Genomic DNA, 27,508 nt, shown 5'->3' on the forward strand with positions numbered 1-27,508 from the left:
TCAGTGAAAACAATTGTTACATATTTACGAATTGCTCTGAATATCTCTCGTTCGGATCGACATATCTGAAAGATCCTGAAAAACATGTGCATATCGAGATAACCGCGTTGCTTCCGATCTATAATACCGTTTCGGTTTATTTTTACTCTTGATCGAAATCTATCGATGTGTACGCTGTGACGAGCTGCCTCATTAGCAGTCGCACTTATCTCTCTTTGAAAATAAACGCAAGTATATTAGTACAGTTGCGGGTGTTGTCATTAGCGTGTGACACCGTAATGTCATTGTTGTCTTGGGAAACATGCGCATACAATCAATATGTTATGCATCATCGCAATTTTATTTTCAAGTTGCCGAGTAAGCTTCGGCGTCAACTGAAATCGGCGCGAAACGATTAATCCTAGAAAACTAAGCAATATTATCGGCACATACCACCGGTTGTTTCTGGTGCTCTAGAGCTAATATTTTTTTCCGAATAGAAAATGGAATTATTTTCCAATACGAAAATAAAGTGACAACGAATAATGATTTTTCAAGTATTCCTGACGGAAGGAGTAACATGTCTCTCCACTTTAGCAATCAGTAGACAGCGTATCTTTATGCAAAAGAAAAATGTCCAACCTGAATTGCAACAAACTCGAGTGAAATAGAAATTTAATTTCTCTCATGATATGGTTGATAGATTGAAAATAATATAACAGTATCTTCAAATTCTTCTAACGTTTTTACTCTTTTAAATTACACCTACTCATTTTTGTGATAAATGCATAAAATTCGTTGTCTAGTAAGTAGTGACTCCGAAAAAATCGTCTAGTGTTTATACTTGATTTAAGTTGTTGTATAGATTGTATTTAAATAATATTGTGTGTGTAAACGCTGGGGGATGAGGAGTTTTCGTTCAGTAAGATCGATTTCTGTTGGATCAATCGTTTATTTAAGAATAAATTGTAAAATTAATTATTATATAGGTCATTCGCGTGGTTTGCAACCGATATTGTTTGCAGAGGAACTTCTCCGATATCAAATTAAGAGAGAAAAATGGTAAATTCAATAAATATACGTATAATGTTTACGTTATTTGTGAAACGTTATTTTTTAGCTTCAAAATATCATTAAAAAGAAAGTGTCGATCAAGAAAATATATGCATTTGTATAATGTGCATATTATTTGCGCAATAACAGTTGCAAAAGTTTCTTCATTGTTTTTGAATAGTTTATGTTATTGAAAATCTTTCTATCAAAACATTTGCATAAACGCATATATTCTATGTAATTCAAATAAAAATGGTAAGACGATTAGGCTACGAGTTGTTGAACAAGTTCTTGGATATACTAAAATTTGATAAGTAACTTTTGAAATTCCAGTAAAGTGGATCTACATTCTGCGAGAGTTCGTATAAACGTATAAACGTATGCTATACGCACGTGTTAGACGCAAAACGGGGGGAAAAAAGAATGTAAATTTACAAAAGTAATTATTTATATACTTTCATAAAAGCGGCTAAACATTTCAGAAGGTAGAATGTATTAATCTTAAGTAGTCGTTGTAAAAAAATATGAGAAAAGTCATTTTGACTCTCCGTTAAACTTTGTACTTTTTGAGATGGTAATAAATGTTATTCTCTGAACAGTTATTCAAACATTACAGTATAGGTTCGACGGATTTTTAGTATACACGAATGCAGATTGTAATGAAATATGAATATTAATGCTTCTAAGTAGACGACTTTAACGTATTTGCAATTTAATAACACCCAGAATTGAGAAAGCTTTGTTTAATTCCCTTTCCTTGCAAATTAGGTACTCCAAATACTCGCAAACTGTTAATGCCGTTTATTACGTATTCTGAACTAGCTTCGAGGATTTAGCCCGTTGTTATATTAATATATTCGCAGAGATTTTCGTTAATTTCGAAATAATACGATTTCAAGAAGGTTTGAGAATTCAAGAAGAATTTGTGATTGTTAACCCTTAAGCGAACTATTGGAGCTGATCCCACTCAAATGTAGGTTAATAATTATGTAATGTATAACTATTAATAACACAGCCGCCCCAGAGATTGTGGGGCCCGGAACAAGCCTGGCCCTGACAGAGAGATAATGCCTACATATACATATAATACTATAATAGTATAACAAAAGAAGAGCAAACAATAGTTGTAATATAACCATTAGTGGATTTAGATGAGATTTTACTATCTACGTTTCTATTTACCATTTCGGTACAGACGAATATTAAATTACATTTTCAAATTACATTTTTCTCATGACTTTTCGATTTCATTTTTGCCATATGTGCCTACCTGTTTACGTGTATCGAATAGGTACCTAATCCAAAACGTTAGGCTGAAGTGAAGTTTGTTTCTCATCGTAGTTGCAATTCACACCATAGTATGTATCAGGGACATTCCTAGTGATTTTAGTGCCGTAGTATTATATTATATTTACTATGTTTTCTCTATTAAAGCAATATGAAGAATGTACAATCACGTGAACAACAGTCCTTTGGTGATCGAGATAGAAGAAGAATGGTCTTATTTTTACCGTTTATGAAGAATGTGTTTTCAAATCCTGAGATTATAAAACTATGAGAATGATTGACTCTCGTCGAATTGTACATTATTCAGGGCAAAATATTTATTTTGACGTATTTTAATCTGATCGGGAAAAAATGCCGCAGTAAAACGTACACCTGCAGTAATAGGTACATTTACCCTATTCGGTATTTCGGTCGGTTATAGTACGCCGATCTATCGCGTTGAAAAACATGCATACGTATAGCAAATGCCGAGTGCATATCTGGGCGATAGTTTGTCCATAGTTTGTCCAAGTGCATCTAACGCGTTATCGGAGTCATGTACGTAAGCGGTGTACCAATATCGCATATGGACGCGACGACAGCTGTACACTCCACACAAACCATACTCTGTGTCGGGTAAAGTTTCAAGAAAAAAACATTTCAATGGTTATTTAAAATATTAGATGCTGTACGGTCAGAATAGAACAATAGTAAGCAGAAGGGAGCAGATTTGGTGAATAAACCGGTGCCATTTCAATAATCCGAAGCATAAATTTAATTTTTATTTCCAATTTAAAATCAAATAAATGCTATTTCAATCGTGTATACGATTCACACATACATTGGCAATGTAAGTAAGTTAAAGAAATGATATTGTGACGAAAGAAGCTATAGATGACACGGTAAATTTATTTTTAGTTTAAGGATATAAATATTCTCCAAGTTTTCATACGCGATTGAAATAGATCAAATATAATATATTAAAATCCTCAGGAAATTGGGACATTTATACTTTGAGAACTAAATTGGATTACAGATACTCAATTTTGGGAAAAATTCAATTTTTGTAATTTGTATATTTCAAAAAGAAAAATTGCAATATTAAAAGCATAGGTCTTGGGTCACACGTTTTTCACTCTTGTCTTCAAACACTTTTAAAAATGATTATAAATTGTAAAGCTGCATACTGCAGATTTCTATGTAAATTTTCTGCTGAACAAATTTATTTATGTCTGTTCAGCTCGGGAAGGGCTCTGTTACAGTTTGTAGAAGGATTTTATTACAATCAAGCAATGTAACAGACGCGATTTATTGGCAAACCGCTGTGTGGGCGTGTTTACTGAATCTTCGATGAAATTTCTTTTTCATGACAACAATTGGGGCGTAACAATTTTATAGGTATTGAAATTTGTATTGTAACATCGTTACCTCCGGTCTTTCAGCCTGCTGATTTTTCAATGCGACTCCTTTCGGTTCAAGAGCAGCTCTTGCTGGCAGTGTCGTAAATTTTTAACCTACCGGATCACATGCCAAGTAGAATTATACCCCGAGCGATTTAGCCAGACAATCGGTTTCAATTAGCTTTTCAGCCATTTTCGTAGACGTTTTCTTACGACTTGTTTGGCAGTATCTCGCGAGAGTAAAAACCTTTCTTACCCAAAAATATACACAGATAATTGTTGCGCGCGCGCGAATCAGCAGATTTTATGCATTCACGGTGAACACGAATACGTAAAATGATATAAACGAAGAATTCTTAGCAAGGTTTAATGGTATTCCCACTTTCAACTTGATGAACTTTTCGCTGGGTAACACATGTGCATACGTATATTCTGAATAACATACTTATATCACATTTCTAATGACAGCAGCAGTACTTTTGTATTTAATAAGTAATCTTAAAACTGTTCGATTATCCGAACAATACGATTTTCCAGTCCCAATTAATGTCCCAAGCCCTAAACAAATTTCTATTACATAAAATTTCGACGAAAAATAAAAATCATTTTGATTTTCTAAATGTTAAAATGCATTTCTGATTTCATAATGTTATAGCTGACGTTATGACAAATTCAACGACCCACTATATTATGACCTTGAGCCCATAAACATCGCTAAAACTGTTTTTACCGACCTCTCGTGCCTGATACCCCACTGTGCGACAGCAGAAACCGTTTCTTTATTTTGCATTATGGAAAATAAAACACGAAAACAAATTGGCAGATCATTTATTTATTTTTTTTTGGGTGGTCCATTTATCTTGAGATAGTCAATTATTACGAAAACCAGCAGGAAAATGGAAAAATGTTTTATATAAAATATTCTTCATACAAAGGGGCACATTTAAAGGCGCTATGCACATTTTTCCATAATGGCCCTTTAAGGGCACCTTCATTTCTTCAAATGGAAATCCATATTGTTAATTTTATATTCTTATTCTACATCGAAAAATAATAATATTTCGTATAAAACATTTTTTTCCTGAACATACCATTTTTTAACGATACCAAAAGCTTGCATAATGGCATACAACATGTACATATTGTGAATCGTCATCTAGTAGGCGGCAATAACGCAACCTACGATGCTCAATGTACTACACACGTATTCCTGTCACCGCTTACTAGATTTTTATGACTTCAGATCAAACTCGGTATGTATTTTTTATCATTACAAATATTGGGATATTCGCCACAAATAGTTTAATAAAACCGTGCACGCTAGGAAAAAATGTTTTATACGAAATATTATTATTTTTCGATGTAGAATAAGAATACGAAATCAAAAATATGGGTTTCCATTTGAAAAAATGAAGTTGCCCTTCACCTGATGTGCCCTTTCATATGAAGAATATTTTATATGAAACATTTTTTCATATTCCCGTTGGTTTCCGTAATAATTGACTGTCTCAAGATAAATGGACCACCCTGTATGTACCGATAGTCTCAATAACCATGCAGTCCACCTAGTGCAGCTAAATGTTATCAGTCTAGAGTCTAGAGTGATCGTGGCGTGATGGACAGCTATTATACCGATGGCGCAGGTCACGTTTCCTCTTTCGAGGAACGAGTTATAGCAGCTCGGGATATTCTTGTTGTTTTTTCTGAGATTTGATTGCCAACACAATCGGTTACCTGCTACCCGTAAACGCCGACGGCGCTGCGCGGCGCATGCGGTGGATGACAATTGTAAAGTTAACTCAATTGTTATTGATTGAACGCATTCGGGCGTGAAAAACCTACTGTACAAAACGCTTGTCTGTTTGAAGCCGGGGCTGCTTTTAAAAATCGAATATTCAAAAAGCGTTGTCCGACGAGATCGGAGTGGAAACAGAAATGTGCTACAAAACGTCGCGAAGTGGAGCACACGGTGTTACCGTTTCAAAAGTCCGGACCACTTTTTAACCGTGTGTAATTCAGAGACTACAAATCAGGAGTTAAACAAAAATCTGTTTCCTCCTTTCGAACGTTTCACGAGATTATAAATAGATTAAACGCTCTGTTCGACTATGCATGCTTAACTTTTTATTCTATTCCAGCTTGCATACTCGCCCGCGCTATAAATGCATGAATTTCGCAGACTAGTGATAACCTAGTTTTCTAATTCCATCCTCAAAGAACTGGAAAGGAGTTTCTTTAATCCACTGCCGTATAGCTGCAAACCACTACTGCAATAGGATAACACGCTGCTATACACATCGCGTTTCACTATAGATACCATCAATGATTTAAATGACTCGCCCGCGTCCACCCTACTTACCAAATATCGCCCGTAGCCACTCGAGCCTCTTCGGTTTAATTACACGTTTCAAAAGATCGAGTGCAACTCTGGAAACAGACTTTATTATCTTAATGTTGCTTGACCCTTCGTTATCCGGTAATCAACTTTTGCTAACGGATACTGTTATAGATTCTTTTCATTAGTAGTTTATAATGTACTATTCTTATGTATAACAATGGAAATACAAGGTTCTCTTTCATATTTTACAACCTGCTGATTGACGAATGTCCCTTTAAATTTTGTTTGTCTCGAGACTCGCACACGATCATGTTCTGTGTCATCGTCACGGTTAGGTGGACTGTAGTGGTAGGTTTTACACAATAAAATTTTGCAAAAGCTCTAACAGCTTATATCTCGATAACAATTTGTTCGCGACATACGGTTCCTTTCAAATTTTTTGTCTTCTCAGTATAAACAATTTTGCGGCAAGTTTCTCCTATAAATGTCCACCGGATGAACATTACTTTTCATACACCCTGTACAACATCTTTTATACATGTAGAGTTAATGTTCACAAAACTTATTTGTTAAAGTAATCTTTAATGTTTCTTGTAACATCATTCAATGGTTCGGCTAATCGCGGTTACACTGTAGTACAATTTAGTTTTTGCTTCTTTAAAGTACGCGTTGTTTGGCTCCTTTTCAAGCGGAGTGGACCGTTTGATATCGTTGTAAAAAATGGAACATTTGAAAATGGGTCACACAAAATTGGCAAACAATTTTCCAACTAAGCGAAGTCGTGCCGACTAAGTGCTTTAGCTGACGTCGCAGGATCTGAGGGATATCAATGTTAGCATTGCTTTGTACCGAGCAGGTATACGTATTGGTCCTCTCGTTTGTCATTCCCTTTCGCTGCTATTACTACTCCCGCATCAAAAACAACAAACTATTTGCGACATGTTGCGTGTCCTATTTTCATTACCCACGGTATGTATTTGCTAATTCCGCGTGTCTGCTATTACTGAGCTGGTGCACTCGAAGCTGCATTTTTCCACGGGAATGTTAAAACAAAAAGCCTCTTACATTTCTACTAAACAGGTCTACAATAATTTAGAACACTGTGGAGCTTCCTGCATTCGACTTGGCAGGAAGGCAAACACATACGGTGGGTAACGAAAGTATTCGAACGCTCTTTAAAACAGAATAACATTTTTATGATTGTACCAAACGACCTGATTCTTTAATCAATTAGAAGCATTGATTGATGAAAGGATGTGCAAAAACGATTTTCCAAAAAATTATGATTTACAAGGTTACATGCAAAAATAAAAAAGGCATTTTTTAAAACTCTTTTATTAGGGCTCTTAAACTTTTCTTGAACATTTCAATTATTTATATTTTTGGAGTAAGTAGTTATGGAGTAAGAACTTACATGTTTTTTCAACTGCAAGGATGCATTCATTTATATTGTATAAGTAATTACATAAAATATTTGATAATATATCTCTATTTAACGTTCTTTAAATTAAATACGCGTTCTTTAACGTTTAATAGAGCCATTTATGAAATTAATACATACAGTGAAGTCGCGATTCGTTTCCCATCGCCAGTAATATGCAGGGAGAGAGATCGTATAGGGACACTATTTTTTTTATGACTGCGTCGACCGCGCCGAAAGTACAAAGGATGTCGACCAATCTTCCGTGTTTTATTAATTTGATGAGGAAACAAGTGCAGCACGTGTCCAAGCAGAAATCATTCCGAAAACTCGTGGTGGCCCCGCGGGGTGCTATGAAAACAATCTTAGCGTGACCGTTACAAGCATATAGCGTGAGCGGGGCTAGTACACCTTAATCAGATTGCGGCTGTTAACTTGTCAAAATAAGCAAGATTGGCATTCAGATTGGCACGTGTCCCAGGATTCGTTTCACTTCTTCACGCGGTTATTGTTGCGGGGAACCGAACCCGTCGACTTTAAGTTCACTCTAGAAGGTCTTCTAATCCGATTACCTCGTTGAAATTGGCGCCATTCAACGGGTACGTCTACACCGGCTGCTTACAATTAGTATACAATTTTTCACCTTTTCACGAACTTTCCTAAAGTGTCGTCTTATAAACTTTTAATACCAATGTGCTGACGAATAGTTAAATTAAATCTTTGGCTCTTAATGGCATTCTAATGGTATTGGTTCTTCATTATTGCTATTCAATGCGACAAGTAGATATCGGATTTTATGCATTTATAGAAAAATTGTCAGAAAAATAGAAGTATGGAGATATTATTTTCAAACAATTAAAATTATTGACATAAATCAATTTTTATTTAGCTTTAGTTCCCTGCAAATGATGCATAAATATTTCATTTTGCATAAAGATCCGCTTTCTAGTGATAAATTGGGAACTTTGGACCAAACTCGATTCAAAATCAAAGAACTTTCGATAGAAATGAGGTAGAGCGATGAAATTTTGTTTAAATTAAAGCTGAAACTTTGCAGAATATGGGAAAAATAGGGACATTATGGTACGAACGTTTTTTAACGTTGAGAAAATTTGTTAAACATGTAGAATTTCGTGTTACTGGAGAAACCACATTTTCTTGAAATTCTACATGTTTAATGAATTTTCTCAACGTTAAAAAACGTTCGTACCATAATCTCCCTATTTTTCACATATTCTGCAAAGTTTCAGCTTTAATTTTAAAAAAATTTCATCGCTCTACCTCATTTCTATCGAAAGTTCTTTGATTTTGAATCGAGTTTGGTCCGAAGTTCCCACTGTGCGCCGCGCCGCTGCCCGTCACTATGTAATATTGTACATACATCGTGTAAAACGAAGATCTCTCAGTTAACATCTCTGTTAGCAGTGTTCACTATTTTGAGTGATATGATAACGTAAAGGAGACAGTGGTAAGTTGATACAAGAGGAGGTTTTCTTCACTGGATATTTGCGTGGTCCAACCAAGATGAGATATAAAGCGTTTGCTCAAGATTCTAATATGACAGAGAACGCGTGTGCCAACATTTGCATTATTCGACATTGAGTTGTTTCAATTCGCCAGAGTAGTATCTCTTTCGCCAGAGTATTATCTTCTCGAACCTTCTCCTGTAATTTGTGCAAAGAGGACAATTAACAATTGAGTCGAATAAATGTGACGAAAGTTCAAAATCCGTGAAGCATGAGAATTTCTCCTAACTGTTCCTACATATTAGCATAGTAATCTGAACCAGTTATGTTGGCGTGTCACTGCCGTCAACAAACTTCTTATCACACATTCTTTCGCTTATTTTTTTGTCACTAAGTCGTAATTTTATTTAAAGAAGTAGGTGAGTGACAAACATTGTACATTGCACGTTGAGAAGGAAACGAGATACGATCTTCATTGTTAAACATCACGTGAACTATTGATTGCCAACGATATGCAAGAAAACTACCTTTCTTTCTGTTTTTAGAAAAGCTCCACAGAATTACCACATTTAAAAATACATTCTTGCTCGTTGTTTTAATGAAGTATATTTTCCTTTGTGCATTTATATGAAATGCAACAGGTTAAAACGAGGTTCAAGACGGAATTATATGTAGGTACTTACTTGCCTCTTTTAATCTTAAGCGAAGTATAGCACAGATTGTATTCTTTCTTTCTCAGTGAAGAAAGCATTCAGTAAAAAGTTTCTAGTTGCTTCCTGTTCTCAGAAATAAACGAACAAAAATGCGAGTTTGCTTAAACGCGTCCTTTCTAAGGGTGATTCAACGGAGTACGCCATAAAGTTTAGTTAGTAATTTAGGTGGCACATTTGCCTGTTAGCTGAATCGCCCTGCATATTCGTAAAAGACTAGATTCTCTTATATCTGGTAAAAAATAGTATCGAAGCGTAAAAGAGCAATCATGAAACGCTGATTTTTATTCTTATTTTAGTGCTACTTACTATTACCATTTTTTTTCCGATATCGGTTCGAAGTGTAAACCGTAGGCACCGTCAGGGGAACTTACGCATTAGGATACAGGTCAGTGCTAATGCTTTCCCTTCTGTTTTCACCCACAACAAAAATACAATAGGCGAAGTACAGAACTACTCCGCAGCGGGATTTTCCTCCGTGTACTGACGAATTGATGGCAACCTCGATATTCGAAACGATGATGTACAAGACTTATACGTGGATGCTCGGCTGCGTTTTCATTGTTTCGTTTTACTTTTATTATTTTGTTACTCGGTGCTTACGAACCGTCTCTCTCATTTCACTCGTGTCAAAACAATGGATTTTCCCATCGTGTATGTCGTTGATTATGGGTAAAATCCTCGGTAAAATAGAAATTGTTTAATGCAAAAATGGCCCATGTCGAAACAGTTAATTATTGGACAGTGGGGAATTAATTTTATGTATGTGAGTTAATAGCAATAAATAATAGTCCGCACCGAGCACAAAATGTGACCAGTATACCTACGATGTATTAAAAAAGACTACAAGACTACAATTTTAATTATTTGTTATGGAAATATCTTTGTAATCTCAATAATTATAAAATCAAAAATGTAAGACCGGTCATTTGACGTAGCAAGGTTTGTGTCAAAGAAATAGTAATTAAATAATACTATTTTAAAATGAATGAAAATATGCTTTGTTACTTTTGCTGCACGAAATAGATTTTTTCCATTTTGCCTTTCAACTTCAAAATTGTAAAACAGCGAGAGAGCATTTCCATTTAAATAGCTATATTGGGTCTACGAATTTCAAGAGAATAAATTTATTTCTACACCTGGCATTCAGCTGCGTGTGTTTCATGGTTGCGGTTTTTACGCGTGCTTTTCGATTTCGAAAACTCTACTTTCCACACTATTTTAAAGCCGCACAGTGTAGAAAGATTTGGAACGTAACGCGCAACTGGAAATTCGAATTATTGACGAAGTTACAGCCGTTCGAGTAAAACGCGGCAGTCTGTTTGGAACTTCGAGTCGTAACTTCAAACACGTTACTCTCGAAATAGCGTTTTGCAAAACGTTGGCCATGGCAACTGCTGCGCCGTTCATTCCATTAACTTCGTTCTAAATAAGATTAATTATCGGCTCATAAGTTTCAGTAATTAAGAAAATTTACGATCACGAAAATTATGAATCCTTTTTCCAAGAATGTCACAATTTTTTTCATAAAAGTCCTCGTAAACTCGGAACTACGATTTCAAAGAGTGTCCAAATATGAAAAATCTTCGCTTCGGATAATTCGGGGTCAGAAAGAAATTATTCAGCGCGCGAAAGTCACAGTTTTAACAAGTTTTGATTCTGCATTTATATTTTTACCTTTTTTCGTTGTTGTGGGTACTGATTTATATAATGAGTTTCACTTTATGTAAACGAATAATAGGAAATTATACAGCTGTATAATTCTTCGTGGTCAAATATTAATTTTACAGAGAAAAATGAAATGGGTCGAATGGAACCTCGCATTGTAATATTTAAAGCTTCGCCCTGTGTAAACGAATAATTCAAAATACTTTATAATTATAATTTCAGCTTGATTTTGTCCAAAAAGCGTTTAGAAGTGAAAAGGACGTCCCACTTCTTTTGTCTGCACCATGATGGAAGATTTCTACTGTGAAATTAGAGATTTAATGCGGGTTTATCATTTTCGGACACTTTTCATACAGACGTTTTCGTGTGGCATAATATATTGCAATGTTAATGTTCTTCCCGTACCTCTCTCCTTCTCTTTTCGACAGAGAATTTCGGTTACAATTAATCTTATAAGCATAATAAAAATAAATGTTCTCAATAATCTATAAACGAATTTTATTGAAGACATTAAAAGATTATTAAATAATTAGATAATTATGAAACATTTAAATTAAATTTCAGTTACCAAATTTAATGATAATTGAAAATGTATAATACATTAACATGAGGATAAAGAGGAAAAAGAAAACTGTATTAAAATATCTACTTAAATAGAGAAGTTCACAATAAGCATTCAAAATTGCTTTTTAAGTCATAACGTCTATAAATAATTAGAAAACGTTTCATATTTGTGTTTAATTGCTATTGTATAATATATACGTTGCTAACGGTGACACAAGATGCAATTTTATTCCGCAATCGTAACTTCCTGACTTGCAAATCGATAGTATCGATTGACCCCTTATCCTCCTCTTATTTTTAATTACTTGTATCCTTTATAGTCGATTTTTCAAGACAGTATTAATATCATTACAATGTACACGATAACGAAGTTATTATACGCGCACGTCGTTTGATTGAGAAATTTCGTTAATTAAGTGATTAGATTTATATTGAATGCTCGGAATACATAATACGTAGACAGTGTGCTTTAATGAAAAATTACTTAGCATAATTTTCATCCGGGATTGCTGCGTTGCAAAATTACCTTCCCTTCATCGATTAAAATTGCATCAATTTATTTAATTAGTGGCAGTACTTGGAGGAATTAATGAAAATAGGACTTCGAAGGTATGAACACGTTGTTCAATCGAACCAGGAAGACGAAGCCTTGATATGAAGTTAATAATGATTATTAGACTGCGGATCTTGATGCAAAATGAAAATTGTCTGCATCGATTGCAAGAAATAGAAACTAAATTAAATGTTATTTCTTCCCTTAATGATTTTAATAAAGACGAAATCATATACTGACATCTTCAATTTTGTAAATTTTCCAACAATTCTGAATTTCATCCACACAATTTTGCTATAAATGCATAAAGATCCGCAGTCTAATGATTATATGTATAATCTTCACAAACATGTACCGAATCAACAAAACTGTTGTCTCAATCATTTTGAAAAAGTGTAAATATTTCTCAAAACAAAAAAGAAACTCAGAAGTTTCTTTTGTAATTGTCTTACTTCAGCAGTAGGCACATGTTCCATATTTTTTATCTTTTCCTGTTAATGTGTCAGTGACGAATCTTTTCTAGCCAAAATAGCCACTTATTATTTTACAGAATTGAAAGCGATCATTTTTCGTGTAAATATCATCGCACAGTTAGAAGGAAATGGAATTGCAGAATCGATATCGCAATTTTAAAGATAGCTTCTCGCCATTTATGTTAAGTTCCGTTCCCGTGGATTCAATTAGAATTACAGGATTCACTGGGATAACGTGTTATGTAACATTTCCATGAAAATCGAGTTGTTGCAATACGAAAAAGTTGCCCCTTTACGAGGTGTTATTTTCATAAAACTCGTTTCATCTTGCCTTGAGAGATGGGTGTGCGTTGTATATGTATGTATGTTAGGTTTATGTAATAACAGCACTTGCTATTCGCTGCATCTTTCCCTTCGTTTTATTCGCGTATCTTATTCCAGTCTACTTCATTTCAATCCTCTTTTCATCTTCAGTTGCTATTACTGCGCGTACTATTTGAATCTTTGTGCATTTTATTTTATATGAAAGATACTGTTCCTTACCATCTTTTAATTGTGGCTAGATCGAGAACGTTTTCGTCATTATAATTCGTAGTTAAAATTGTTGATGATATAAATTGTCTTTGAACTCTCTTTACTCCACATGTTTATGAGATAAGAGATGCTCTCAACGTATAAACATCCGCAGTGATCGCAACCTAGGCTTTCACCGATCGCTTCAGTAGATACTCTAAGGCTTGTTCCCAACACACCAACCACTCTTGTCATCAACTTTACGTGGTCGGCCATCTCTTCGTCTGTCAGATAGGTCAAACTGTTGTTCGCAGAACTTTACTCGCCACCGTATGCCAGTAAAGCCTGAAAGAGCGTCTCCAGAATTCGCATCTACATATGCTTTAGCCGAAAATGGTCCAACGCAAATGACACGCTCAGAACGTTATAAAATTTTTCTCGAACGAACTACAACAAATGGAGAAAGTATGGTAAATTTTCTATTCGCTGCTACATCTTGTTGTCAACCAACCGCATTTCCATACTATTAAAAACTACAAATAAACACATTTCAAATTAATATAGTAAAATAGTTCCATTTTTTATATTGAAATACATAAATCTCATAAATACATTTTATCCTGATAATTCATTTCAGAAACAATAAAATATTTCTTACTACATTTAATTTTTATATAGATTAATTATACGTTATTCAAATTCACTAATGAAATGAAATTTGATCCGTCCAATAAATGTAAATGAAAAACATACATTTTCAAGACGTTTTAATCACTGTAACTGTAAAGAAAATGATACGACAAGGGGTTAATAGTAGAAATTTAATCAAATCAACAAAGTGGAAAAATCAATTAGGTAGAAAACCTGTTTCACAGCAGTAATAGTAGATTACATATCTCTTAACATGATATGGACTGTGCACTTAAATGTACTTCTTCATTTGCGAAACTTAATCAAATGAAAGTTTCAAGTACAGTACAGTATAGTTGCAATGATTTAACCCTTAGCACTCGAATGGTGATTCCGAGGCGCCACTAAAACTTGCTGTAGCATTATTCAAAATATTGTTTACGTTATTAAATATGTGGATCTCAATTACTAAACATTGAGGTATTGTACGCGGTATTATACCATCTCCATATCCATAAAATTAAAAAAATTATAGGGAACTTTCGCAATTTCCGAGTTAAAATTAGTTCCGATTGCAAAGGGTTAAAGTCTACAAATCTTAATAAATGTCCGTGAAATTTAATAATCATGTGTCAGTTCAATACGAGTACAGCGTCATTCCAATTTCTCTGCATTGTGTGCGCACATTGACAGACATTATTCACTTACACGTCATTACGGACGAACGTCAAAGTTCAAATTATTGCAAGCACAGCGAATAGTGTGCAAAACAAGAGAAAGGCGTCCGCCAGCGAGATAAAAGTGGACGAGCGGGGAATTGTGAATTCGAGAAATAGTGTTACAACAAGCCAATGAAATTTTGGGGGAAACATAATATTCTCAGATGAGAGCGGATTCAATTATTTACGTCGTCGGCTGGAATGAAGTTTCAACCGAGGACTAAATGGGGATGAGGGGGTATAATAGAGTTGGAAATCTTATTACCTCCGAAAGGACAACGATTCTAAGTGTACAGCTAGGGAAACGCAAAACCGATTGTTGTGCGATACTTTACATATAGTTAGGCCCCAAAATTAAGCAAATTTTAATTGTATCGAGTCGTTCTACAGTGTTGCGAATGACTATAGCGTCGTTAAAATTTTCAAGAGTTTTGAACATTTATACAGAGTGTTCCATTTAAATAGACCTAGTCTAAAAAATGTTCCAGGCAAAAATTGAACGGTATCAGGGGGCACACTTTCCGGTGTAGATATATCTTTTTTAATGGAATCGTATATTTTTTAATGCCGTTATTAATAATCTTTATTCCCTACATTAAAGTACTAAATCACTTATGGCAAACAATCATCAGTTTAGAAGATATTTTGTTAGTACTGTGCAGGTGTTATCATAGCACTTACTTTTCTGAGGTCAGTATTCGAGCATTCTACTTCAATATTTCTTATATTCGCCTATTATTCCAAAATTCCAAAATCTAGAAAACATTGCTGGCGATATATGCGGTGTATACATACATATATGCACACGGACGCAAACCAGGAACGAAATGCGCTCAATGGTACAGAGAATGACAACAATGGTAGCAATGGCACGATTGTGGCCAAGATAATTATGTTTCAGGTCGTATTTTTTGAAATAATAGATAAACTGGATTAAATTGATATTGAGCTTTACTATTGGGAAACGTTCAACAAAAATTAATTGATAGGTTTAATTTAAAAGTAAAATACGAAGGAATTGCTGTTTCGAAAATTACGTAATTGGCGTAACTAGAGGAACGAAAGTCCGCAGTCCTTAACGAACTCGTGGATATCTTATCCACGAAGAAAAAGTTTCCTCGATATTATTGTAAACTCGCCAATTAACTACAGCAGGTAGAAATATTTTGACGAGGAACGCTAGTAGGTCTGAATAACAATTGCACAGTAATGCTTCGTTTAATCAGTTTACGAGTGCCGTTTACGGATGCATGAATTTCCACGGAAGCTTCCAACTTAAGCATAAATTGAAGAATATTGTTATGTATTATTCAAGATCACGGTTTAGCTGGGGTTCGCTCTTGGATGGTCTTTTAAATTCTCCGGCATAATTGCACAGCTCCCTCTCTTCAGTTTCTCACTTAATGCATCCTTCCACATGCTTCCTCTTTCGCTCATCTGCAATATTTCGTGTACCCTTTCTCTCCCGGCCTCTCTCCGACTCTACTTTTGAATTCCTCGTAGACCCATATGTGTGCCAGATTCTCATTCTCTCTTTTGCATAACCTGCATTTTACCCCCAGCTATCTATCTTTATGTATCTCGTCGTATCTCCTACACGTTCATTACCGCTTATCTCGGCATGCTCCCATATTTTCTTGCAAGGAACATTTGCAACGCCCATCGACGATTTTAACGTTGCTACTAGTGACCCGTTTTTAACTTTTAATGAAAACCGCGCCGGTAGGCACATTTTCTGAACTTTGACGCGACTTAACTCGCCATAAAGCACCTTTATGGCTTCCAGAAATGTATAATAAAGGATCTGAAATCGGCCATTCCGGTTTCTATTGTAATTATAGTTACTAATGAAGTTTTACGGATCTCAACAATCCACAATCTCGAGTGAGGATCGAGATAAGGAGGAGAAATGGCTTTTTAAAGAACATGGAACAAAACGATCGTTCACGTTAGTGTGAAGTTTTATTAAACAATTCATCAAGCACGCGTGCCTGAAAGATTATAATGTGTGTGAGAATTGAAGAAGGTATACTAGTCTCAAATTATCTAACAAGGGAACTTGTTCAAGTTACACAAGCCGATCTTGATGTAACTTATGTAAGACATAGTTCTTCGAAAAATGTGACGTTATGAAATTGTTTAAACGTTCATTTTGTTTCACAAAACAATTTATTTATTATTGTGAAATGGCAAAGAACACAAAAAATTCAGAACAATAAATAGGAGAAACTGCACAAAAGATCGAATGTTAATTTTCTTGCGCGACTGAATTTCCCATTCACTTGAAAACAAATTGAATTTTTCACGCCGTCTTCAATGAAGATGGTTACCGATAAAGAAACACATGTCAAATATTTTTTGAAGAACTGTAAGTTCGCAATTAAAATTTTTATTTCAAGATTTCACGTAAAAAACCATTTATACACTTTACGATAAAGAATTCTGAAAAACTTTACATTCTCAAGAGGACAACGGTGTTCGACAAATAATTTAGAAACATTTTTAATGGTTTCTCGAAACGACGTACCTTTCTTTCAAAAATAATCTCGAGTAAGTGAAATTTTTTGCTCCACCATTTCAGCATAGTGTCCCAGGGGACGAAGCTGCGCCGTGTTACAGTTGTGCATTATCTTTAGTACACGCATTTTAGAAGGATTAAAATGCATTTTAAAATGTCTTTTTCGAAAACTACCCATGTTCTCTGTTACTAATAGTATAAGAACTTATTTATTTTCTTTATTATATAGTTTTTTATCTAGTACGTTTACGACAAAAAACAAGAATAAATGTTAGTTAAAGCAGAAACTATCTCTATCGGATACTTTTTATACGACACAGCTTCACCTGCTGGCAAAAACAAAGATATTTCCTTGAAATACACCCATTGATCAATAAGAAAGATTAGATTAGGTTTAAAAATGTCGCAGTCGCTGCAAGTAGGTCGATAAAGGACAGTTATGCATCGTTTTTGACGTGGTCGCAGACGACGTTGGAGATATTAAATTTGAAGGAAATGGCCGTCCTTTATAAGGAGCTTTAGATGATTACAGTAAGAATTTTTCTTTCCCATTTCACATAAATTTTGTTTCCTTTTATCCGATATGTCGATAAAACAGAGATATACTTTTGAAACAATTAAAATTTATGTTGCGGCAGTACAACCACGTATCGTTACTTGGATTATAAAGTTATACTGTTTTTTGCAAGCAATGTAATGGTGTCTGTAACTTTTTAAATCGGATGCGAATTTATTCGGATAAGGCACAATGACCTTCAAGGTCACACAAGGTCACAAATGGAAGAAACATTTAAATGAATATGAAGAAAGAAATAAAATAAAATTACAGTGCTTCTATTACGTGCGTTTTCTAATTTATAATGCATCATAATATGTTAATTCAACTTTATTTTTCGGATCCAATAAAATCCCATGTAATTACAAAATAATCACAGCACAGCAATCTGTAACGTATTTCATGTATAGCTTGCTGTGCGAGCTATTGTTTAATCAAGAAATTGTTCCGAGAAACTCAACTTTTAATTACATTCACTTAAATATTGTGCTGGTATAATTACACCCTGTAAAATTTATTTTCCCCTGTAACAATCAATTTCTCATCATCTACTGAATACGCGCAATTACGAATGATTTCAAACAAGCTTTGTTGCTGCATCAGGCAATCTGCAGAAAGGTGTGATGATGTCAAACAGCGATCACCATGGTGATGCGAGATTCCATCTGCATTTTCATTCTAATTTTATCATTCGTGATTTTCCTCTGCGTTAATGAATTAATGGTATTCGTAAACTTCGTAAAGCATTTACTGCTGTTTTGGCTTGTTTTCCACTCTCGTGAAAAATAATTCCAGCTGAAGGCAGTTTTTTTCCAATTTATACAGGTTTTTAAAGTGCAGCGGAAGGGAATGAACAAAATTTTCGTTCGATCTTCGAGGTAAAGAGGTTCGAGTTATTGAGGTGTGACTGTACTGGATATAGTTTACGGTTACATGTAATGTATGTGACACAGTTGGCTGAATTACCCTGTATGAAGATTAGAACGAGCTTCTTGGAACCCTGACGTCGAGGTTTTAATCAGTTTCTAGGTATCTCTTCGAGGTAACTTTAACCAACTCCTTGACACCGGAGCGTGACGCCTGTAGACAGTGCTCGTTGACACTGGAGCTGTTTTAACCAGCTCCTTGACGCCTCTCTCAGACAACTTTAATCAGTTCTTTTAACGTCTCTGCGTGGTCGTTTGAACCACTTCTTTCGACTTTCGCCGGGACGGTTCCAAATTGTCCTTTGGTAATTAGCTATGCAGGGTAAACTCGGGTTAGCCCGTGGTACTGGTTACTCTGCGAACTTTTGCATTCGTCCAGAACTTGGGAGTTGCTAAACCCAATCTACATAGAAAAGACGAACGGACAATGCTGGTGCTCCTGTTTACGCAACAATGAAAAGTAGTTAGGAGTCATTCGGTGGAGCAAGGAGATCGTACTTCGCCAGTAGAGATCGTTGTCTGTCTAATTTTCCTAATTAATAAATTACGGACGATTGGTTTAGAGTGTTTAGGCGTGTTTACTGTGTGCAGAGATGGGCATAAATAAGTTTTAGATAAGATATACTTTATCTTTTGTTAGTTATTCGAGGTCGGATGTAGCGTGAGAATTTACTTGTAACTTTTATCCCTTAAGAGCTTGCTTTGGGTAGTTTATCCGTCTGTCTCTCCGAAAGGTTTCTCGTTAACGACTTCAACTCTTATTCGACAGTCGAATACAGCGCCACCATGTTACTTGGTCGCATAGTATCCGTCAGATTTGATCGGACGGAATGTGATTGTATTCGTAACCTTGTGGGTTACTCGAATCCAGATGTTCAGCGTTTTTCACTCGTTTTATTCAAGTTATTGTTATTTGAAGCACTGATAAGACATCACATAGAGATAAATGCAACTTCGACAATGCGGAAAGCAAACAATAATCATGAAATTATGTTGTATCGGGGCTTGATCTTAAAATTATCATGCAGAATGGAATCAGCTACTTTTGCAAAAAGTGTGTGCGTTCTTCCTTCCCATGTCTAACGAGTGTAGAAGCATGAAGCTTGTCGAATTGGGAAACAAAGAAAATTGATTACACGGTCCCGTGGGAAAAATTTATCACGATGACGCAAAGGATAAGAATGCCACAGAATTTACTGAGTGTAGTTTTTGTGGCATTTGGTACAATTACTTCTGTCGAGAGCTGGTCTGCTGCTTCAGTCGAGTCCTTTGAATATTGCACTTGATGCCGTCTGTAACCCGAAGGACCACCCACTGTTGTGGGACTGAATGGAAAGGATTCAACAGTGCTTGAATGCTCTGCTGTTTTGTATCTTTCCCCTTTGTAAACTGTAACTGCACTAGACTGTGTGACTCTATTTGCTATTCTGCTGTACTGTGTGTATCACTCTGCTCTCTGATCTTCTTGCTGTATGGTTTGTTCTGATTATCTCGCTCGAGTCAACTCTATTGCCTGCCCTTTTGGGTCCTCTCCATGTGTAGGGTGGGGCCAGAGTCGCCAGATCTCTACCCTTCCCCTTCTACGATGCTATTCCCCCACTTTTTGTTACGGTCTGGTCACGTGACGCATTTCGTCTCTGTCGTGCATGTAACCGGGCCACTTGTGTTGTAGATGCTTACTCACTATGTACTTGACTCTTCGGCACTGGGACTTTTTTGGACCTGGGAGGCTAACTTGAATGGCTAAGTCAGACCTGGGCGACGCTGGCTCGAAAAATACATGTTGCAACATCTGTTTTTTGAGCCAGCGTCGCCCAGGTCTGCCCTAAGTCATAAAAATTGTACTTGTTACCGCAGGGCAAATGTACCTATTACTGCGGTGTTTTTTCCCCAATGAGATTGAAGTACGTAATAATAAATATTTTGTCCTGAATAATAGAATGTATAAAACATATACGTATGTATTCACCCCATTCAAGAAAGTACAACACTTTTCGGACACCCTGCATTTCTCGGGAATCTGAAATTCCATGCGATCGATCTTTAATGCTTTAAAACTGACTTCTTTTCGCATTCACGATTCTTGCCAGTTGTGTCCAACAGAGTTCTATTATATTGAGATCAGGAGATCTCACTGGCCACTCGAAAACACTTATTTGCTATTGATCGACCTAGCCGCTGCTGTACGTACGCTTGCATTGCCTTGCTCGGATTGAACATTTTTACCAGTTATTTACACACACTGCAGATTTATTTATTTCTAAATTTATTATCTCGGTACCACTTCAGGCGCGTTTTACTATTGTATCGTTGCGATAAAGAGTAATTGATTAACATTCATTAACATAATTAATTAACACAAGTCGATAAAAAGTGGGTGTTGCTTGTATGCTTCTTTTAACCCCTTGCCGTATTATTTTCTTTACAGTTACAGTGATCAAAACGTCTTCATCTCCAAAAATGATCTAAATTATTAATTTAGAAAATAGAAAATATGGCTACATTTATTTTAATGCTTAAATATTGATTACAAACGAATGAAATTTTATTTCGTTTGACAAGAGAGGCGTAGCATTAGTATTTCTTAGACTTTGTTTAAAATCTTCATGACGAGTGTGACTCGTTAAAATACGGCAAGGGGTTAAAACAGTAAAAATCACGTTTGCTCTTTCATAGGATTTAGTGGAACACGATTATAACGGGTATTTCATTATACATACGGTTTTTATTTTACTGCGCTATGTACATACATTGTCGTGTGTATTAGTTCACGATACCGGTGGTTTTCTCATTACCGGTCTTAATAGCCTCTTATGGTCAGAAATTAATCCGGCCAACCAAGATTATGTCTCAATTTATGGAGAGATCAGCCAGTTGAATAATTGTATTAGTTATTACTATTTGATGTTCGTGCATAAAATAAAGTACCTGGGGGTAGTTCGTTCTCGGTAATAATCCTGCGGCGTTCAATTACCGAAACGTTGGCAAACGTTTTGTGAATATGTTTAATAACCGAGAAGTCTAAAATCTGCAATGATATTCGGTAAACCATTTTACCGAATCATACAGCCTGTATTAATTAACTTATATACGTTAAATATAGTATCTTAAAATATCCCTCTGTAGCTCTACGTAACGTTAAAGTCACACATGGATATATAAATATTTTTAGTCTTTTATCATATTAATATTATGACAAAAATATGTTTGTCTGTTTCGTCTCTTCGTAACCAAGTCTTTTCGGAACGAGAAAAGTGAATCCATTGTTAATTTATATCTAGAGGATGATACTTGCTGTTTCCAGGTTACAAAAGCCGTTGTTTTTTTTTTATATCTAGGTGTATCTAGTAATTGAAACTGCCATTAACTCATTTCCTCCAAAAAACGGTCTTATACCACTTTCGAAAACAACGGCTGGTATACATAGAGGGTTAATCCATACGAGATCTAAATATATATCTAACAAGAAGGGATGAAGCAATATTGTGCCAGCGTGGAAGAAAACAAGCGAGCCAGCTCTCATGTTCTTTTCAAACATTGTACAGAAATTAAAAAAAAAAAAGGTCTACAAGAATTAGAGGGTACTATGTACACGAAAGCGTAATGAGGGTTGCAGGAAGAAAGAAATTTTTCAGCATAAAAGCAGGCTTCGGATTAATTTGACACCCTGGGAAGCAGATACATGTTAAAATCGATTTTGATGCAGTACCAGTGCCTTCCCACTGGTTGTGAAAACTGCCCTCGTTCCATTTCGGCGTAACAGAGAAGTAGGTTAAAATACAACGATACGAAACTTACGAACACCGCCTGCTTTATTGTATGCCCGATTTCATCTTCCTAAAGTCTCCGGTCAATTTCCGACGTTTCCGTGCTACGGTCTTATAGCTGTGTAGATACCGAACTTTAGTATCCATTCAGCTCGTACCAATCGACACACTGCGGAGACTGCTATACAATAATGTTACCGTCAGGTCAGGTGCTAAGATCTAGATTTTTATCTCTCCACAAACGTTTCTCCTGTTTCAAAATGTACACCGCCGCCGTCGCCGCACCGCACCGCACTGAAAATCGCTGCTTCGTCTTGGCCTTTGTGTGCTGTGCAAGTAATTGATGTTCTCATATTCGCCGTCTATAGTTCGAGCAATGTCAACATTTAATTAATAGGGTACACTATTCTATGATCGTGCAGTAACGTGTACGAACCACATGCATATCATTTATTCCGATATTTTTAGCGCGCGCAAAAGGGTTCAAAGCAACTTTCTAATTTGGGTCAGATTGATCCGAACCGTGCGCGAGGGTTCAAGAAGAATCAACCCAACAATAACATCCTGTAAACAGGAGCCAAGTCCCTATGGCCGTAAAAAGTTCTGAGATCAAACAAAATACGGCCAAGTTCGTTAGCTTAGAAATACCTCTTTGCAATACTGAAAAAGTGTTTGTAAAAATTTGTTTAAAAGAACGCTATTTGATTTTTAAAGAGTTACATGGAGGGCTAAATTATTCAAACTTGGCCGCTACCTAACACCTTTTATGGCCATTAGTTTAAAAAGTAACGGCCAAGTTTGAAGAATTTAGCCCTCCATGTAACTGTTTAAAAATTACATAGCGTTCTTTTAAACCAATTTTTGCAAACGCTTTTTTCAGCATTGCAAGAGGTATTTCTAAGATAACGAACTTGGCCGTATTTTGTTCGATCTCACAACTTTTTACGGCCATAGGAACTTGGCTCCTGTTTACAAGATGTTTTTGTTGGGATTTCATCAATTTTTGTTGAAATTTCATCAATTATTATCTAGTAGGTAGCAAAGAAAAAAATCCTTTTCTAATCTGCAAGACAAAATGCAAATTCAATGTATCGAAGATTAACACTCTGCCGGCGACGCTCGGATCCGTTTGACCCCCGCCGCTATAGACGATGCTCGGTGCAGTTTCTTTTGTTTACGTTAGAGCGATTGTTTTTTCCTCAGTATTTGTTGCGACTTCGAAGCTAATAAAACGTATACTTATGTATGTTATGCTGCTTTGTTCTATCCTACGTACCTATTTCATAATGTTTATTTTTCAATACAACCCCTTTAAGGTGTAAAATTTCAAACTTTGATAATTATTCCTTTGAGTGTTTGTTATGGTGGACCTATGTACCAAATTTCAAGCTTGTAGGTCAATGGGAAGTACCAAAAAGGTTTTGATGATCTGTCAGTCAGTCAGTCAGTGACAAATTTAGCGATTTTTGAGGTCCTGTATCTCGGAACCTACTAATGTTGGAAGATTAATGTTTTGTCAATGTTGAGACATGATAGCATTTAACAAGTGTACGAAATTACATCTCTCCATCTGCCTCCAGTGCCGAGTTATAAGCCTCTAAAAGAACTTGGCTTGATCTAGATTGTTAGACTTTTCTTCTTTTTTTTATTTGCTTTTTGAGTAGAATGTAACGTAATAATGTGTTGTAGAATTCTAAAGTAAACTAAACTAAAGCATATAGATTACATAGTTTATATAGAATATATAATTATTTCTGAATAATTCTCTGTTGAAAGCTTATTAAAGGTTCTTGAAAACAAAGTTTGCAATGCGAAAAGAGTTCGGGAATCGGAATGCACTGACACTCTGACGGACATATGTAGTAGCAACTGTTCACTCTACTCCGAGCGTTGAAGTGTCATTAGTTTGAAGTGACTGCAGTGGGATAGACAGCTCTATTGATTGACAGCATACCTCAAGTCTCATTTTTCAACGCAAAAAATAGAGAAACAAGAGTGTACAAATGTCACTATCAATTTTCACCGGAATTGTGAAAGGAATATATTTCTATGACAATTAAAGCTCGTACTTGTCACAGTCCAGTGATACTTCCAATTTTTCAGAAAATTGCAACCTGTCGAACCAATCTGTAAATTATACGATATTCATTTTCAAACAGGAAATCGACATTCTCACTATCTGACTTGTTTTATTAACATGTAGTTCTCTTGAATTCCTAATATGCTCAGTATTTTATTATTGTAAGTTGTCGTTCACAGTTTATCATCTTATTTATTAGTTTAAGGCACTGTCAAAACCACTTTTAGATTCAATGTAGACGAAATTAACTTCGTTCGTAATATTCTGGCCTGAAAATTTTGCCTAAGACATTCACAAAACTAATTTTCTTTACCTTTCTAACTGTAAGAAGTAGGTACAAAAAATTACTTTTTTGAGTAAAATGAAAATAAAATAATTGTTACTATTATTCCTTGATGACTTGCACTGTCATTGTTCCATTGAACTGTGAACACCATCCAACATTAACATGAAAAATTACACGAAAAATGTTCTTTTAGCAAACCAAATGTTCCAACACTCCAACAGATTAATTCTAACTAATTCATTTACTTACTGTGTCATAAACATCAACTGTGTTCATGTTTCGTACAAAAATACGACTTGGCAATTCGAAATTCTAAACGAATGAGAAACTGTCACGAAATAGGGTAACATTGCCTCTCGTAACCATACTTCTCAAACATGTATCGAACTTTAATAAAAGTGTCCTTAGTAGAGAGTTATGATCTTTTTAAAGGGTCTTTACCCTAAACTTTCTACTTTATCCTAACTGCGGGCAAGTTAGACTTTATCCGCATGACCCATTTCCGGAGAATAATTTGAAACTGTGCCGACAATTAATCAAAGGTTCCTAGTCGCAGTGAGAGGAAGCTAAGAATTTTAAAAAGAGGGTGGTAATGGAGGGTGGCAGGATGAGGTCAGAATAACGAACATAGGGGTGTATTGGATAGAGTAGGATAACTGAGAGGATCAGAAACCGGTGCCAACATAATAGGTAACGTACGGGTGTCCGAACAACTGGGAGTACTTAGATATTTGAAGCGGCGAGGGAATGTGACAGGATAGTAAGGGTATCGGGTTGTAAGTTAAGGAATGAGATGAGAAGAGTGAAACGTTGGATCGGACGGGATAAAAGGAGGTTGCAGGAGGCGAGAGTATGAAGCACGGGAACATGTGTGGAACTAGGGCGAGAAGATAGACTGAGAAGAATAAAGGCGATAGAAAGGAAATAGGGGACGTGTAGCTTCGATGAAGCAGATTGACCAAGCGGGAAGGGCAAGCGGAGAGGAATTAAAATTGTCTCAAGATCAAATGAGATAGAGGAAAGAAATAAAACACGTGCTGTGGCGAATGTGAACATTTTCAAACAGTTTCCAGAACTCCATTGTTTGTGAAAATATTTCACATTTGTTGTTGTTGTGTCTGGAAAACACTTCATGGAGAGGCAATGAAAGAAACATGGGAATAGTCGAATTTTTGGATATAACAATAACTTTAATAAAAGAAGATACATTTTCTTCATCGATTGTAAGAAACAGGAACCAAACAGAAATATCATTCACTCCTTTAAAAATTGTATACAGTTGTAAATAATGTATCTACATCCTTGAATTCTTGCAATGCTTTCATTGTTTAAAATTTCACGCTCCCATTGTTCCCCACACTTTTAATTAACTGTAAGAAGCCGTTTCTCCAGGATTTCAAAGACTTTATTTTGAAACGCAATTCTCGGAGTTGAGGCGATCCGTCTATTAGAGTTAATACAATTTCAGTAATTTAAGTTGGAAAACTGGGTCAGAAAGAAATATGACGTCTTTTTACGACGCACAAGCAAAATAGCAATCATGCGGATAGAAATTGTTGTCAACCCCGCGAGGTCAAGCACGAAAGTACAACAAAAGAGGAGTCGGAAACTGGGCAGCCGAAATATTTCCTACAGTTCCGCGAATGCTGGAGGGAAACGTCTGGCTACGTAGAGGAAACTATTTTCACCCTGATACGTTTCTCACGGTGAAAATATACCCATTTCTAATTTTTACATATTGTAAAATGATTTCTGTCTGTGTTGCGAGACATGTTTCTTTAAAATTCGACACTATAAATGAAACTTATTTTGTTGAAAAAGTGTAACGCAAAAATGGGTGGATTTTAAGAAAGTGAGAACAAATCAAATCTGATTTTCTGAAATTCTGGAGAATTTTATATTATATTTATTAGCATTTTTTAAAAATTTTTACAGAAACTATGCATAAAGATCCACAGTCCAATAATTATTTATCGCATATTTACATGTCATTATTATTACAACTACTATATCGCCGACGATTATGCAAAAAGACTTCCATAAATTATAATAGTGATTTACTACATTTTCGAGTATCAATTTTTTGAAAAATAGCTTCGATATTTATTGTATATTTAGCAACCAGATGGTTTTCATATATTTCATGAAAGTGTGCACATTCACAGCCTAATTTGAAGAGCATAGAAGACGGCACACTGTCTCCTTGTTTACGTGAAAATTGTTATTTCGCTGCTTGTTTTCATTTTCTGAATATGAATTATGAATGAAGCATAATTTGATTTAGTGTTCCGCTTCAAACTCGGGACCATCGCAAATAATCAATAATGTATAATGAAACGACAATGTGCTGCAACTTGTCCCGGAGTTGCGAAAAATGACCGACAATTAGTTTTTATTGGAAAACTGTTTAGAAGAGAATAAAAACTGCACAGTTTTCTTTTCTTAATTGAAGTATCCAGTTCAAAATCGTTGACAATTATTAATGAAGCGGGCATCAGAGAATGTAACATTAATTGCAGTTTTCATAGTTTGCAGTTCGTAATGTGTACTTCGGGTCCATTAGCGCGAGTTCCTCGAATATCGAACATTAATTAACATTTAAAACTTTATCGGGCTGTGGTAT

General features: G+C 35.6%; 1 protein-coding gene and 1 long non-coding RNA gene across 9 annotated transcripts in view; both read left to right on the top strand.

Moving 5' to 3' along the window:
* Tomosyn (syntaxin-binding protein tomosyn) overlaps positions 1-27,508 on the top strand; it is a 98,636-nt gene that overhangs the window by 653 nt on the left and 70,475 nt on the right. The gene's annotated exons all lie outside the window — the stretch shown is intronic.
* LOC143213575 (uncharacterized) lies at positions 6-27,427 on the top strand. Its single transcript, XR_013009997.1, has 2 exons — positions 6-20,499; positions 20,571-27,427. It is a non-coding gene; the product is annotated as an uncharacterized LOC143213575 (long non-coding RNA).

This window comes from Lasioglossum baleicum, chromosome 11 (assembly GCF_051020765.1).
Source record: "Lasioglossum baleicum chromosome 11, iyLasBale1, whole genome shotgun sequence".
NCBI classification, from domain to species: domain Eukaryota; kingdom Metazoa; phylum Arthropoda; class Insecta; order Hymenoptera; family Halictidae; genus Lasioglossum; species Lasioglossum baleicum.